Here is a 16272-nt window from a genome sequence, read left to right as displayed (position 1 = left end):
CGCTCTTCTCGCTCCGCGGAAACTCGGGAAACGCCGGGCCTTCGATTCCGAATTCTCCGACGGTGTTTTTTCACGGTTGGCCAAGAGGGTCTCGCGCGCACCTTGCCCCTTGCGACATGGCGCCTCGGACGGTCGCCTCCGCGCTCCGTTGATCCGCCGCGGAGGATGCGTGCGCTTGCTTGGGCCGTCGCCGCGGATCTCCTTCTCCGCGGTCATCCCGCGCCCTCGCGCCCCTAAATTACCGGCAGCGGCCTGCGAAATTGCTTTCGTACGTAAAAGAAAGCCGCAGCCCGCCCCTTACGGTCGATACCGGGCCGAAAAAGGGGAAGGTCGCATGCGTCTGCACGCGGGCTCCGCGCGCGTCCGCTCACGCACCGAGCTGACAAACGCGGTCGCGACCGCGAGGAGCCGATTACGTCGGCCACGGACCTCCCTTCGGTCACCTTCTGCCGTCGAAGCGCGACGCTCTTTGCTCCGCATTGCTCTTCGAAGCTTCGGTCTCGATCCTCTACGACAGAGGTGTCAAACTCAAAAGCTAACTTGGGCCAAATAAACAATGCCTAACTTTAGGTGGGCCGCAAAAAAAAGATCAATGTTCATAGAAACAAATATTTTTATTTTGACTAGTACATTGTAATAAACACATATATGAAGTTAAATTATTGTTTACGTCCTGATACTTGACATCTCTTCTCTGGTACTATCTTTCCTATTTCGGGAGAAATTTGATTGGCCGAGACTACTTTCAACATTTCTAATTCACATTACTATTTTATTTTTACTTTGCGTCGGATATATTGACTGGGCCGCAAAAATGTTCATCTCGGGCCGCGAGTTTGACACCCCTGCTCTACGACTTTGTTAATTCTAGGAGAATAATCGCAGGAGGCGTGATTTCTTTGCTCCTAATTCAGACGAAGCTAGAGCAATTGCAACCCCTCCTCGGTTTTCAGCCCGGCATGCTCTAATAATCGAAGTAACCGAAGCCCGCTGATCTCGGTGGGTGGAGGTCGCGGAGGAGGCGTGGCTTAGTGGCCCCTAATTTTGACGAAGGCGCAGGATAGCGCTCCGGGAGGTAATCAGCGAGGTTCCGAGTCGTTTCGCTTCGGATTCGCGTATCGTTCGCGTCGAACCGTGATTGCGTCGTTATGCGGGAGGCCAGCGGGTCGAACACGGAATCGTTCGCCGCTTTTAATTATCCTCGAATGCTCGGTGGCGCGGCGGACTCGGCGGCGGCGGCGATGTCAGCGGCCGCGCCGCGTCCCAGCACGCGCTTCCCCGCGCGCGCTTCACGGAATTACTTGGGATCAGCGAATTTTTCCAGTGGCCCGTGAAGCAAGATACATTTTTGAGCGTCACGGGAACGTCGGCCCTCATTAAAAGTCCCTTAACAAAACTCATTAGCGAAATTCGCTGCGGGGAATGGGTTACGGGCTACGACGGCGGTGCTCGTCGGCGGCGTCGGGCTCGTAAGTTTGTTCGAATAGCACACCGGGCGTAGATTGTACACAGTGTTTTTGCTTTCGAATTGTCGGACGACGGGAAACAAAAAAAAAATCATGCAGCTCCGGATAGAGAGAGAGAGAGAGAGAGTGAGAGAGCGAGAGCGAGAGCGCGCGCGCGAGAGAGAGAGGGAGAGACGAGGGAGGAAAAAAGAAACGATTTCGTCCAAACGGATCCTGGGGAGAGAGAGTCCAAACGACCGTCCCTCGTGAATTATATAATACGCGATCGCGAATTGCCGAGTTGCCGCGGTGCGCGCTCGTTCGTTCGCTCGCTCGTTGCAACTTTGTTCCGCGCTCCCTTCGATGTCTCTCCAGCTGTGGCGTGCGCCACAAAGGGTCTGTAAGTACTTGTTGCTCTCGAAATACGAGGAATCGTAATTCCCTCTCTCGTCGCGCTCTCTCTCCTATCCCTCTCGCGGTTCAATTCCAGAAATTTTGTGCCGCCGTCGGAAGGAGAGGAGAAGAGAAGGAGAGACAGAGAGAGAAAGAGAGAGCGAGAGAGAGAGAGAGAGAGAAAGCCACGCGCTCGACGATCGTCGATATCTTGATCGATCAATCGATCGATCCAGGGTGGCGTAATTTTTCGCTGGCAACTAGCATCCCGTTTTCCCGTCGAAAGAGAGTAGATCAGTTCGGCGGTTTCTCCGCCCTCCGACAAATGTTTCCCCGGACCTCGGCGCGTTCGTGTTATTGGCCGCGCGTGTAACACAGCCCGAAGACACCCCCGAGCAGCCCGGAACAGAGATTCCGCGCTCGGTCTCGCTGTCCGGCTTCCCGGTCTTCTTTTTTCCGGCTCGTTCCTCACGGCGCCGCGCGGCGTGGCGCGGTGCGGCGCGGCGCGGCGCGGAGCGGTGCGGTGCGGAATGGTCCGTGTCCATGTCCGGAGCATCTGCGCCCTCGCGAACAACCACCTAGATGCATCTCCGTCGCAAAATTGATCAGCCCCCGCGCCTCCGCCGCGCAGTTCCCCAGAGAACACCCCCGGAAACTTGGCGTATCGCGTATACCGGAAGCGAGCCCTTACCCCCATCCACCGCCGTCGCCGGCCTCTCCGGTGCTCCGGCTGCAGGACACGGGGGGCAGAAGGAAGGACGCGCGGGCGGGACGCCGGGGGGACGGGCGCAAAGGAAAAAAAAAAGAGAAAAGAAGATGGGAAAAGCAAGCACGGGATGGCGCGGAGGAGATGTCCGGGGGCAGTCGTTGGCGGCTATAGCAACGAGCGGCGCGTAGCCGTGGCGGTCCTCGCGGAAAATTCATCCCTTAAGAAAATACAGGCAATAACCTCCGGATCCTCATCGGTGTGGCGCTCTCGGCTTCGGAGCGGCGCGGCGCGGGTCGGCGCGGCGCGGGAGAGGAACAGGATGAGGATGAGGATGAGGATGAGGAGGAGGATGAGGTGGAGGAGGAGGAGGAGGAGGAGGAGAAGGAGGATCGGGCGGATGGGGCAGAGGACGAGGCGGAGGATCGGAGGTAAAGGTGGATGGGACAAGGAAATGGGTGGCAGGGTTCGGGGCTGGGCGGAGAGGGTGGCCGGAGGGTGGTCGGGCACGGCAAAGACGTTACTGCGTAGAAGATCGGAAGGTTGCGGGAGCAGGACGGCGGAGACTAGGAACGGGACGGGGCGGCAAAGGGTGGCAGAGGGTCGAGGAGGCGGCCAGGGGGGTCGGGGAGGGTTGGATAGGGCAGCGAAGGAAGGAGAACGAAGCCGTCGGCGTCTAGGCGCGGGCAGGCGGGGCGGAGCGGCGAGGAGCGGCGCGGAGCAGAGCGGTGCGGTGCCGAGCGGCGCGGAGCGGAGCGGTGCGGCGCGGTGCGACGGAGGAAAAGGTGAAGGTGGAGAACTCGGAAGGGGCGGTGGGTTAAAGGTAGCGGGCCAGAGCCTCACTTTATTTTTATGCAGTTATTGATCTCCGTAGAACCCGACACCCGCCTGTACCCACCCTTCTTTCTCCACCTCCTCCTACGCCACCTCCTCGGCCTGAACCTCCTGCCGTCGCACCTCTTGCCGCCTTCTGCCGAGCGAGAGCCACCCTCTCTCGCCCTTCGCGAGAGCTAGCCTGCCGGCGAGTAACTAGCTTATCAAAAAATGGGCGTTGCCGCCTCTCACTGTCTCGTTCGCTCTCCTTCTCGCGCGCCCACCCTTCTCCGGTCTCTACCCTTGTCGGCCAGGCTCTCTCTCTCTCTCTCTTTCCCCCTTTCTCTCTCTCACTCAATCTTTCTCTCTCTCACTCTCTCTTTCTCTCTCTCTCTCTCTCTCTCTCTCTCTCTCACCGGAACTCACCCTTCGCTCTCTGCCTCTGTCTCTGCACTCTGCTTCTCGCGAGCCGTCTCCGTCTTATCCGCGCTCGCGCGCGCGCGCGCTCTCCTTTCTTCCGTCTTTCTCCGTTTCTTCTCGTCCTCATCGGCCGCTTCCTCCGCTTCTCTCGCGACCTCGCTTCTTCCACGCTTCCACCTCGCGTCCCTTTCTCTTTGCATTCAACCGGTCTCCTCGTTCGCCGCCCTCGTCCCGCGCCCTCGCCGCGGACAGGGCCCTTTCCCTTGTTCCCTAGCTAGTCTCCGGAGCTCATCTTCCATCGTCAGCTCCCGTCGACGCGTCTGCCGACGCAGGGCCTAGGCTAGACGCGAACGCAGACTGCCCTCCGGAGCAACGCCGCGGCTCCGTGAAAATCGAGGCACGACGAAACTGTGTCTTCGAACGCTCGAGTGGCAAAAGTTTCTACCAGAAGGTCAGTCGCGTCGGAGATCCAGATCTTCAAGGGGTATGGATTCTAGATCGGAGCGAGACGTCCGAACAATTTTCTAACCCCGTCTCCGACAGCCTCCAGGATCGACTCGGATCGTTCCCAGCAGGCGAGCAAGAACCAGCTGTGGCCCACGGTTTTCGTTCTCGATCGGGCAAATGCAACGCGCCGCGTCTCGCGGCGCGCGAGATATCGACGGGCGTAGGCGGTCGCCGGCGAAAAGGGCGCGGAGGACGAGAAATGGACAGCGGCAACCAGCCGATCCGCTATTGTATTCAGGGTGTGTCCCCATGGTTCTTCGATTTAGGGTAGGTTCGGGACTTCAGCCGGGCCTTCGCCGTTCGCTCGTTCCTCTTCCTCGAGCCTCCCTTTCCGGCGCGCGCGAGCCCGTTGCCCCTCGAGTTCTTTTCCTCCGCCGGTTTCTCCGCGGCCTTCGTCCCTGCGGTGGTGGCTCTCTCGTTATCCCGCCCAGGCCGGCCACGTGCGTCCTTGCAGCCTGCAACACGTCCACGCCGAAACGCGCGCCGCGACTCGCAGGACACGCCGACCGACCGACCGACCGACCGCCGGCTGCACGTTTATACGCGACGAACCCGATCGATCTTCGTGCCCCTCATCCCAGGAGCCCCGCTCTCTCTCTCTCTCTCTCTCTCTCTCTCGCTGTTCTCCTCCCTCTGCCTCCCTCCGATCCTCTTGGTCCTTAATTACGCGAGAGGGACGAGTTACTCTTTTCTCTCGCTACCTCGTCCCGGCGAGACGAGGCGAGGCGAGGCGAGGCGAATCGAGCCGACAGCTTCGACTTCCACCGAGCCGAACAGCTCGCTATCGAGCAGTATCGACGCGGCGCGGCGACTCGAAGCCCACCGAATTTATTAGACACCCCCGCCGCTGCCGCCGCCGCCGCCGCCACCGCCTCGGCCCTCCTCCTCCTCCTCCTGCTCCTCCTCCTTCGGAGGATAAATCCGTGGCGGAGCAGAACGGGCAGAAGGAGAGGCGGCGGGTGTAAGTAGCGCGACCGCGCTCCAAGCGGAATAATTCGGAGCGACGTCTCTCTCGAAATTGGGTCGTTCGTTGACAACGGAACGACAGGTTGGAAGGAGGCGCGATTTCCGTCGCTCGCGATTATTCCGGCCGAGCAGGATCGATCGCCACGCAGCCGTTCGCCGCGTCTTCGATCCCCGATCCGTTTCCTGCCGACAACGGTCTTCAAACTTTCCCCGCTACCCCCGCGCACGATCGCCCAACAAAACCACCACCGTTCGTGGAGAAAGATCGGCGAAAGTGCACCCCGATCCCGGTATAAACGATTCTCGCGAATTGTTTTGCGCGCCGAACGACTCCGATTTCGGGTGAATTTACCGCGCCGATTTCGCCGGTTGCATGGGCCTGAATGGCCCATTTCTTGTGCCCGAGGAATCCGCGATTCGGCGGATCCTGCGCGCCCTTGCCGCGGAACGTGCCCAGGTGTTTCGATGCGTTCCGGGGCGCGGGGCCGTCTCCGGGGTGGAGCGCCGAGCATAAGTGGCTCGATCGACTGTGACGGGGGCGATAACGAGAAGAGCGTCCCGGAATCTGAAAGTAACGGTACGCGCAATCGATAAAAAGGAACGCGAAACATCCGTCTGTCTCGTCCCTGCTCTCGCAGGCAGACCCCGTGTTTTCCACCCCTCGGCTACGCCGGCGAAGGGTCAATGTCCGATCACGTGGTAAAAAGGGCGAAAACCGTTTCCCGAAGAGAAAGGATTCGAGAGAGAGAGAGAGAGAGAGAGAGAGAGGGAGAGGGAGAATGAGACGGCGGGGAGAAGAGAGACGAGACGCGAGAAGCAGGATCCCGGCAGGACAAGACCGAAAACGTGGCAGCATCGCCCGGGCCCGCTCCGCTCCGCTCCGCGGCGAGCAGAGCCAAGCCGAGAGCCGCGTTGCAACAGGCATCTGTTGCGATTCAGGATGCGATAGATACCGCCCGCCGACATCCACAAACGCGGATTCCCTCTCTAACACGAGCCGGAGACCCGACACCGGCACACCTACGCTCACCCACGCGATTACCTCCGCTATCTAGAGTTTCCCTTCGCGAATTCGCCGTCGCTCTTCACCGAGTCGCACACCTCGAGCCCGGAGCCTCTCGTTTCCTCCGACGCCTCTTGCCCTCCGTTCGCTGGAAATTTTGAACGCCGCCACGATCACGCCGGTGCGGTTATTAGCGACAATCCGCCGCGACGAAATGCACCGCCGAGAATCCGATTTCGCTTCGGTGCCTCCGCCCTTGGAATAGGGGCGATTGAAAAAACAGGGGAATATTGTTCGCCGATGGTGCTTCCGGTCCGAGCTTCTTCTCGATCGAATTTCGTTCGACGTCGTTGCGTTCTCGTGGGCGAATATCGGCTGCTTCGTTACGCGTCGACGATACTTTTGGGGCGGTTGATACCTTGTTCTGCGACAACGCGGCGGACTCGTTGTGTTATTTATTTCTTTCCTGTCAATTGTGATTTGGGAATTGTAGATAGTTTGAGAATTCTATTTATCCTTTGTCCATGTTTGGTGATCACAAGACTGGGGGATTTGATGCGTTCATGAATCAAATGAGTGGCTCGAGTGCAAAATTAACCCCTTGCCATAGTTTGACGGGTCTGACACGTGATGGAGATTTTTAGTGATAATTGAGTACGAATGACATTTCTTCTCAGTTCTTTTTAGTCTGAATAAAATTCTGATCACACTTGTCATCGATATTTAAACTTAATTTAAACTTCATATTTCTCTTCTTAAGGAATTATTGCAATGGAAAAACTTCTAATCATTGAAACTATGAAGAAAATGGTACAGCAAAAATTGACAAAAGGACAGAAGAATTTAAGGATATTATGTCACACCGTGATCAACTTACTGCCACCATTAAAAGAGAAACGACAATTTCATCCCCCATTTACATCGTTCACGATTAACTTAGCTAACATTTATTTCGCATACAGATCCACGGTCCAGTCGTCACAATTGAACCGTTTATTTTGAAAGTGGCATAAGAGAGAGAGAGAGAGAGAGAGAGAGAGAGAGGGAGTCACTTTACCGTAATGAAAAGTGGTGATGTTTTAATGTTTATACGAAATTATTTATACTGAGAAAAATATCAGTATCCTGAGATAACAAATACAAGTAAATCCTCTCGAAAGTTAGCATCCATATTTTTAAACGTGCTAAAACGCAAACCCTTAAATATATCGACTTAAAAACAAAGTGACTTATGCCACCTCCAAAACAAACGGCTCGATTACTGTAAACGTGCGACAGCGCGTCGATTCGCTTTCCAGCGTAGAAAATTGATAATCGACGAAAAAGCGCGAACACCGCCGCGGCCGCGAGAAGGGAAGACCGGGGCGCGAGGGATTATCGAAATTGCGTTACAATGGATAATGTACCGCGGGGAAATACCGGGATTTCTTCGGTCGATGAGGGGCGAAGCCAAATATTGACGGACCTACGAAAGTCGCACCTACGATTAATGATTTATTTCCGCGAGAGGATTCCCGTCACCTGGAAAAATCCATGCCGCGGCGCGGACGTGGCCGGTTTTTCCGCGGGTGTGCTCCCGCGCGTTTTCCAAGGATTGAAAACGACGGCGCGGGAGAGTGGGAATCGGCGTTACGCTCGAAACGACTCGCGAACCGGCACGGTTCGTTTCCACGATATTCGTGTTACTGTCAAAACACCGTTCGTTACGTCCGTTCCGCGTTATAATCGAAGTATATGGGCGCATGCAAAAATATAATAAAGCAAAATATTTACCGGCGAGCTCGCCGCTGGAAGAGCTAATTAAATAGACCACGATTTACGGGGGGTGGTCGGGAAGGGGCCGGCGGTGGCGGCTCGGGGGAGGAGGGGGGCGGTGTCGGTCGGCCGGGTGCCTCGCTATTTTCGCGTCGTTTTTCGCGACGCATAAAATCGAGCAGTGTCGAAGCGCGAGCGACGCATCGCGCCCGCGGACACACTTTTCGTTTAATTAAATCGTATACCTAACGGGCTCGAGACGCGTAAAAATGAATTACGCGGCGGCGTAACGCGTTACTCTTTCCCCGTCCCGTTGCCCCGCCACTATTTCTTCGGCACCGACCCCGCGCACCCTCTCGTATTTTCCTATCGGTTCCCCGGCCGCGCTTAATTTCCCTTCGGCGGCCGTTCCCGCCATCGAGCAGAGCGAAAATATGATCTTTTTCTTTCCTTTTTTTCTTTTTTTTTTATATTGGATTTTGTAATAGGAACACCGTCGAGTAAACGTCTCCGACGAAAAGCTTGAGACGAGCGGTGACCGGTGACACGATTTCGGTCCCGTCCGTTCGTTCCTCCCGGCCGATAGTTAATTTTCCGCGCGCGACACCGCGGCGTGCACGAGCGCGCTGTCCCACCGAATCGTTCGCCGGAAAATAGGCGTGGACGCCGTGAAAAAAACGTGGCAGCCCATGCGTAGAAAATTGTCCGAATGGAATTGTCTCTCTCGCACTCTCTCTCTCTCTCTCTCTCTCTCCCTCTCTCTTCGCTCTCGTCGGCGGAGAGAGGTCGAAACGGAACGGAACGGAGCGGAGCGGAGCGGAGAGCGTCGGCGAGGCGGAGGGGAATGGGAAAGAGGGACGCGGAGAGCGCAGAAGAGAAACAAGCAACGAACACGACAAACAGACTGACGTGTACTCGCTGAAAGCACGCAAGGATAAACGAATAAAACTAGTATATTAAGGACGATAAATCCGTTTTCGTTCTCGTTTTTTTCCCCTCATCGGGTAATTAAAAGCGCTCGTCCGTCGGGATTAAACGCAAACCGTACGAAGTCCTGCTGCGCCGTTGATAGAAAAACGCTGGCTTTGTTTCGCTAAAATGGTAATTAAGCCGTAGCAGCCGAGCACAAACGACCCAACGAGACGTTGGACAAACGTTATTTCGGCGTGTTATTCGAGAAATAACTGAAAAGTACAATTCTGTCGCGTCGGGCCGCGTCGCGACGCGTCCTGCCCCCGGCCCCCGCCAGCCACGGGGCGCGTGCACGCGCGCGCGCCCGCGCGCAACCCGAAACTCGAGGAACAAGGCGCGACTGCTCTCGTTGCCGAGACGGGGGTGGCCTCGCGACCTTTGACACCGGCCCAAGAAATTCGGCGAACGGATCGGATTGACTCTCTCTCTCTCTCTCTCTCTCTCTCTCTCTTTCTCTTCCTATCTCTCTCTTTCTCTCGCTCTCTCTCTCTCTCTCGCCCGCAACCATGAATCCTCGAATCCGCCGACGCGGAGCGGCGTCGCGACGCCTCCGAGCACCGTATCCTTCGGGCTCGGGCGCCTGAAAATCCAGTCTATGCATTATGTAGTGCGCTGTACACCTGTTGTGCCTGTATTCCTCCGAGGACGGGGATCCACTCGACGAGCTAAGTAAGCACAACATTCCTGCCGCGCTTCTTGGGGTAACGAAAGCGCGGCGGAAACGCGGAATGCCAAGTAGCTGGAATAGAACGAGACCGATTCGGCTGAAAACTTCCAGGGTAGCATCAAATTACGACGATAATTACGCGTATTAAAATTCATTGCTTGTCAGGCTACGTTTTCTGCAATTTACGCGAGCTCCCCACGGATCCGTTTGTTTTTCCGCGCCGCTTCAACCGCGTCCAACCGACGCCCCTCGAACAACGTGTTCCGACCGTGCCGCCGCGTTTAGACTAAAACGCGCCGATCCACTGCGCGGCCGACAAAATTTAATACGTCGAACGATCGCGCGTTGCTTCGCCGGCCGCTCGAACGAATTTCTGCGAATTCGAAATCGGGGGCACAAATTTGCACCGATTCGCGCGATCAGCCCGAACGCTGATTCCTCGACGAGACGTTGTCGAGGGATTAACCCTCGGAGGATCGACGCCGGGTCCGTTTTGACCCGGAGCTGCGAACGTTTCACACTAAAATCCAATTTTGCGGCAGTTATGTGTAATTATTAACTATCGATGTTGAAATTAATCGAAGGATTAACTGTGGTCTAAATAATACAAATAATATACAAACGAATAACTATATACAAATAATGTTGATAATATACGATAATAATATACAAATAATATATTAATGATATACAATAATAACTTAGAAATAATATACAATATATGATATACAAATAAAAATACAGAAACGAATAATATACAAATTAATAATATGCAAATGAAAATTGATCGAAAAGCGGATCCAGCCATGGCTACCATAAATGCTCGAAAACGCGCCGCGGTCGAGGACACGTTATCGAGCCGGGGACAGCGAAACATAAAAATCAAGGCCTCCGATTTGAAAAGCGAACGAACGGTCGCATTTACCGCGGTGCTTAAAATATTCCTCGAGGATCCGGAACATGCCGATAGAACGACGTTCGATCCTGATTTGTCCTCGGGCTGTCCGATACCGACACGTTCGACGAGCGTTTCATTTTTGATAGCACACATTACGTATCCAGCGATTGTTTCGCCGACAATTCTCCGCGATACTCTCTAATCGGTTCCATCGGAACAGCCGTTGCTCGGAGCATTTTCAAGCGGCTTTAAAACATAACGCGATCGTGGAGAAAAAAAATTTCTATTAACAAGTTTCCAGCGCAGATAAAGCGTTAACGTATTGCGATAGGCGGTGGCGGGGCGCTAATGAATCATCGGCGATCGGAAAATTGATTGCTCGATAACGTTGAACGCGGTTTGGCATCGCTCTGTCAATCTGTATTAGCAGATAAGACATTTCCAACCCCTTCGACCGGACGCGATGGCTCCGCGGAAACGATTGGAACGTTCTTAACCTTCCGTTCGATGCGTCCTGTCTATAAATCACCGGACAGGGTCATCCCCTCTCGTGCTTCGTTCTTTTTTTTATTTTTTCGAAGCAACGTCGTCGAAGCCTCGCAAAAGCTCGTCGTCGTCCAACGTTCCGCGTTTCGTCAGCATCCGCCGCGTTCTCTTTGCTAATCGTTCCGAACGCAGGAGCAACGACAACCGCTCGACAAAACGAGCCTAAACGAATGGGCCACCCGCGTCGCTATGTACGTAAGACACACCACCAGCCTCGTCGACACCGTGCACTGTTATCATAACCTAGTAACGCCAAATATTGATTTTGACACGAACACGTGACGAGCCGCTAGACGTTCGTATATAAACGTGCTGCGAGGAAAAGAGAGAGAGAGAGAGAGAGAGAGAGAGAGAGAGAGAGAGAGCGCAAGAGAGAAAGAGAGGGAGCCAGAAAAGGGGTGAGCGAGAAGGTGAGAAACAGAGACACATAGTGAGAGAAAGAGAGAGAGAGAAGTACAGATGGGGACATTTAAACGATCATATTCGTGTACGTTGCACACAGGCTGCACATGCATATAGAGCCGCGTGTAAGTGTATGCGTGCGTGTGCGTGTGGCGTGCAGAGCCACGTGGGGGTGGCACCCACACCAAATACGCGAGGTTCACACACGTGACACGAGAAATCACTCCGCTGGCTGTCGATTCGCCGGCAAGCCTCGGTGTGAGTCCCGTGCATCGTGTGCATCGTGTGTGCACACCGCCCGCACACGGTCGCCGATCCATCGAAAATTCACGCTCGCGTGTGTGTACGTGTATATACGGTGACTGCCGTGTTTCGTATCGCTCGACAGCATTCGAGACACGCGTATCGAGTGTTACAGGCCGGCCGACGAGGCTCCGCCGCGCGTTCTGCACGCGTTCTGGACGCGTTTCCACGAGAAAACAACGCGCGACGGCCCCGTCGGCCGCGGCCCCGAGTCAGGGTAATCGGAGATATTTCGGGCGAAAACGTCCACGACGTTTCCCGCTGATCGTGCCGATCGATCTTCAGCTTCGACCGAGAACGTTTTGCCCGCGAACTCGAACGTCGCCGTCGCCGTCGCCGTCGCCGACGATCAACAATCTCGAGGTTCGCGGTCACGCTTCGCGAGCGTGTGCTTCCACTTCTGATCCAACGAGATCTGGACACCGAGGATCTAGGATTTACGAGCCAATGATTGCGATTCGCTTCTGCCAGTATTGTGGGAGAAGTCGATAGAATTATAATTATATATAATATGTATATTACTATATTATATTATTATTATATATTATATTATTATATATATGATATTATTATATATATATTATATTATTATTATATATTATATTATTATATATATGATATTATTATATATATATTATATTATTATTATATATTATATTATTATATATATTATATTATATACAATATTAAGTGGCGACTGCACGCACGCCACCGACACGAGGAGCGCGTTCGAAAGTCAAGCGACAGCCGAGAGTCGCCCGGCGCCGTTGATCGGCCGGCGCAGATAAAACGAAGCCGATCGATCTATCCGCGGATAAATCGTTGCCATCCAGTTCCCGGGACGATGTTTTCACATTCGGTTAGTACGCCTTCATATGCGCCACGTAAAAGGAGGTCATGGTACAACCAAATAGCAATAATAACGTCGCTATAAGTCCGTCCCGTCCTGACACACGGCGGGTTCTAAAACGTGGAATTTGTAGAACCCGCCCGCATTCGAACGGCATCTGTGCGGATCGAGGCAAGCGGCACGATGCACCGACGATGCACCCACGTTCTTGCAACGTCGATGCATTAACGCCAGACGGTAGGACACGGCGCATGATAATCTCGTGACATTTCGAGACGCGAGATTAATGAACGAACGCCTTCCGCGCTGATTAACAGTAATCGTCGCATTTGTCGTTGCTACACTGCTGGTTGTATGCAGTTTCGAAGAAGAAAAAAATAGCGAGGTCAAATGTAGAATTGTTGAGATATCGGAGGGATTTTAGAATGTCTTTCTATTGTGTAGAACTTGCTGTAAACGACTGAAAGATGAAAGACGTTTTCCTCAGACATACGTTTCTTGTAATTATCTTGGAGAATTTTTATTTTGTTCAAAAATCCGCTGCTCGATAATTAGTCGAAATATGCTGCGTGCGCTTTAGTTAGCTATTAAGTGAAATGTTGGAAGAAAGAGAGTTAGAATGATTAACGATTTCGTTCGATCTCCCTTGAATCTCTAAAGCAGCAACCCCCTCTTGATAAGATCTGGCCAATCGGTATTATCCTCGATTCTTAAATCATCTTACACATAGTGGATAATATCGACTAACAGCTGCAGTTAGAATTTATTCTGATATTGTGAAATGGAATGTACTGATTCAATCTACCATTCGAGCACTTGTTCTGCGGTGCAATTGATTATTGAGACTAGATTTTTAGTATGCTATCCTAATTAATTACGAATCACGATTACTTTATCTTATAGTACATACTCCAAGCTTCAATGTGAGTACCTAAACGTAATTAGAGCATAAAACAATAAACCGAAAACATGGAATTAAGAAAAAAAGCGGATGAACGAAATTATTTAACATAATAGTTGATCGAATTTCGGAATGCAATTAATTATATTTAACAATGTTGCCGTTTGTTTTATTATATAGCGTTCGATGCAGCAGACTCTCCTGCGTAGTTCGGCGTCTTTGGTTTATATTTTTATACACAAATTTTGCCGTAATTGATGTTTTTCGGCGACCCTGCGTTTTGAAAATGTAGCGATAGTGGCGCTTCTTGTGGAGAAAAGCTGAAGCTTGTTTCGAGGTCCGTACAGCGCCGTACAGTCGACCGTCGGTAACTTGGCTAGTAGTTTAAGCGTTTCGCCACTGTACGGACCTCGAAACAAGCTTCGGTTTTTCTCCACAAGAGGTGCCACTGTCGCTCAAACTGTTAACCAAAGTACCAACGGTCGATGTTGGCTAACAGTTCGAGCGTTTTGCCACTGCATCAATTGGCGCTGTATGGAGCCTCTAATTTTAGTTCGAATCCGCGTATTTTCAAATTCGATGAAACTACTGCCTCATGTACACAACACAGAATCGCTGAAGAATATTAATTATGACTAACTGACTCTTAAATCTGCAGCTAGAACAAGCGGATGGTTAATCATATTTCTAATAAACGGAATCGTTATAGATATTCAAATACACGACGATCAACGTTCATTGAAGTTAGTGGTGGGGTAACTTTCGGTTGCCTGTTCGGCGGAGCGTTGTTTAGTCAGTTGGAGCGCGATCGCTGGAGCGACTAGTCGAGTTTTAGAGAGTTCTCTTCCAGAAGTGATCTGACCAAGGGTCGACTTCCAGAATAACTAGTACTGACCTTTGGTCCAATTCTGTGATCAGCAACGCTCTTCCTAGTGGTCACTTCTGGTAGTTTTTTTCCAAATGTATGTTACCTTTTTATTTAAAATTTTCTTTTGTATATCGCGATGTTGACTTTCTTCCTATTATATCTATATATATTACATCTATATTATATAATATATATATAAAATTAAAAAAGAAAATTCGTTTGAATTGGAAGAATAGATATATATAGGAAGATATTATATTATATATATAGATATAATATATAATATATATATTATAGATATTATAATATATATATTATATCTAATATATATATTATAACTAAAATTAAATTTTAGTTTTCTTATCAACTTCAATCTACTCTACTTACTCCACATTTAACAAAATTTGATCTTCAATTTCAACATGAATTTAATTTTTCTAGATAGAAATTAATATTTTTGTTTGTAATTTTAGATCAGACCTGATGTCTGGGTTGTAGAAACTTCTGCACATTCTGCTGCTGCTGCTTCTTCCCTTCTGACGCTGCCTCTTCCATCCTGTTGCTGCTTCTCTTCTACTTTCGAATTCCAGAGCCAATGTTGCATCGAAATGTGAGTCGCATGTTCTTCTTTTTATCAATATAGTTAATACAAAATTTTCTATCCTATTTAATATAAAATTTAATATTTTTTTAATTTTAACATTTAATATTTTTATTCCTTTTTTCGGTGGGTTTTAAGATCGAACACGTGGAACATACGTCTACCAGTGCGCTACAATTAATTTTCCGGTACCCGCGTATTCAGATATTACTAAAATCTACTGTAAGTTCATCGGTCCATCGCGTTTCTATTTAGAGAGTTGCGTATACAAAAAATGAAAGTACACGGGAGTTTTCTATTCTGAATTTAATAAATTAGCATCGCGATGGCGAATATCCTACTCGCGTTTGCTTTTAAATGTATCTCTTCTTTTTTATTTCCTTTTCAGTTGCCAATCCAAGCTCAAGTCTGTTTTAGACGATTTAGAAAATCAAAAGGAAACAACGATGATGGAAGGATGCACCCACTTGGCTAAAAGTATAGTTCTGACATGTCATAAAATCTCATTTATAACTGTTAAGTGATTGTGATGTTGCAATTAGGGTGTGGTGATATGTGTAGTTTATATTTCACTGGGTATATATTAGAAATGTACAGCATCGCTCGCATAGTTAGATAATATCGTAGTATCTAACATAGTAGATAGTCTTGCTTCTTCGAAAATTTGTATTCGTGAGAATCATAATCGCTTGGAGTTACTTCAAGTATTAAGGCTTAAGACGTCAAGACGCGTAATTAAACGTGTAAGAGTAATGTAAAATAGTTCTACATAATTAAAGTTTAAAATTGCTACGCATGCCTCGATTTATTGCATTAGCTTCACTTCTTCGTTCCGTTTTTTTTTCTACTTTTGGTCTGCAATATGTAATTCGTTGATATGCGGTTAATTATTAAGGCGTTAGTTATTCATGCGTTACTTATTAAGGCGTTGGTTATTAATGCGTTAGTTATTAAGGCGTTAGTTATTAAGTAAAACTTGTAAGAAACGGAGTCATAACGAATCTGGCTTTGTTCTGACTCCCTTTCGGGTTTCCAGTCACAGCAACCTCCTCGTGGTGAGACCCGGGCAATCGATGTAATTTTCGATTATAAATATTATATAAATATATAATAATATATATATATTAATATTAATATAAATATTACATAAATATATAATATTAATATAAATATTACATAAATATATAATATTAATATAAGTATCATATAAATATATAATATTATATTAAATTGAAGGAAATCTCGATCATTTTATC

The 16272-nt window shown here is 50.3% G+C and overlaps 1 long non-coding RNA gene across 1 annotated transcript; it reads left to right on the top strand.

Annotated features, from left to right (window-relative positions):
- The first annotated feature begins 11640 nt into the window (after positions 1 to 11640).
- Positions 11641 to 15808, top strand: LOC143259214 (uncharacterized). The gene is made up of 5 exons (XR_013033053.1): positions 11641 to 12655; positions 14257 to 14509; positions 14889 to 15025; positions 15155 to 15238; positions 15405 to 15808. It is a non-coding gene; the product is annotated as an uncharacterized LOC143259214 (long non-coding RNA).
- The last annotated feature ends 464 nt before the right edge of the window (positions 15809 to 16272 follow it).

The sequence above is a fragment of the Megalopta genalis genome, chromosome 3, assembly GCF_051020955.1.
Source record: "Megalopta genalis isolate 19385.01 chromosome 3, iyMegGena1_principal, whole genome shotgun sequence".
Lineage (NCBI taxonomy): Eukaryota > Metazoa > Arthropoda > Insecta > Hymenoptera > Halictidae > Megalopta > Megalopta genalis.
Note: the sequence above shows the minus strand (reverse complement) of the source record. Positions and strands in the feature narration are given on the sequence as shown.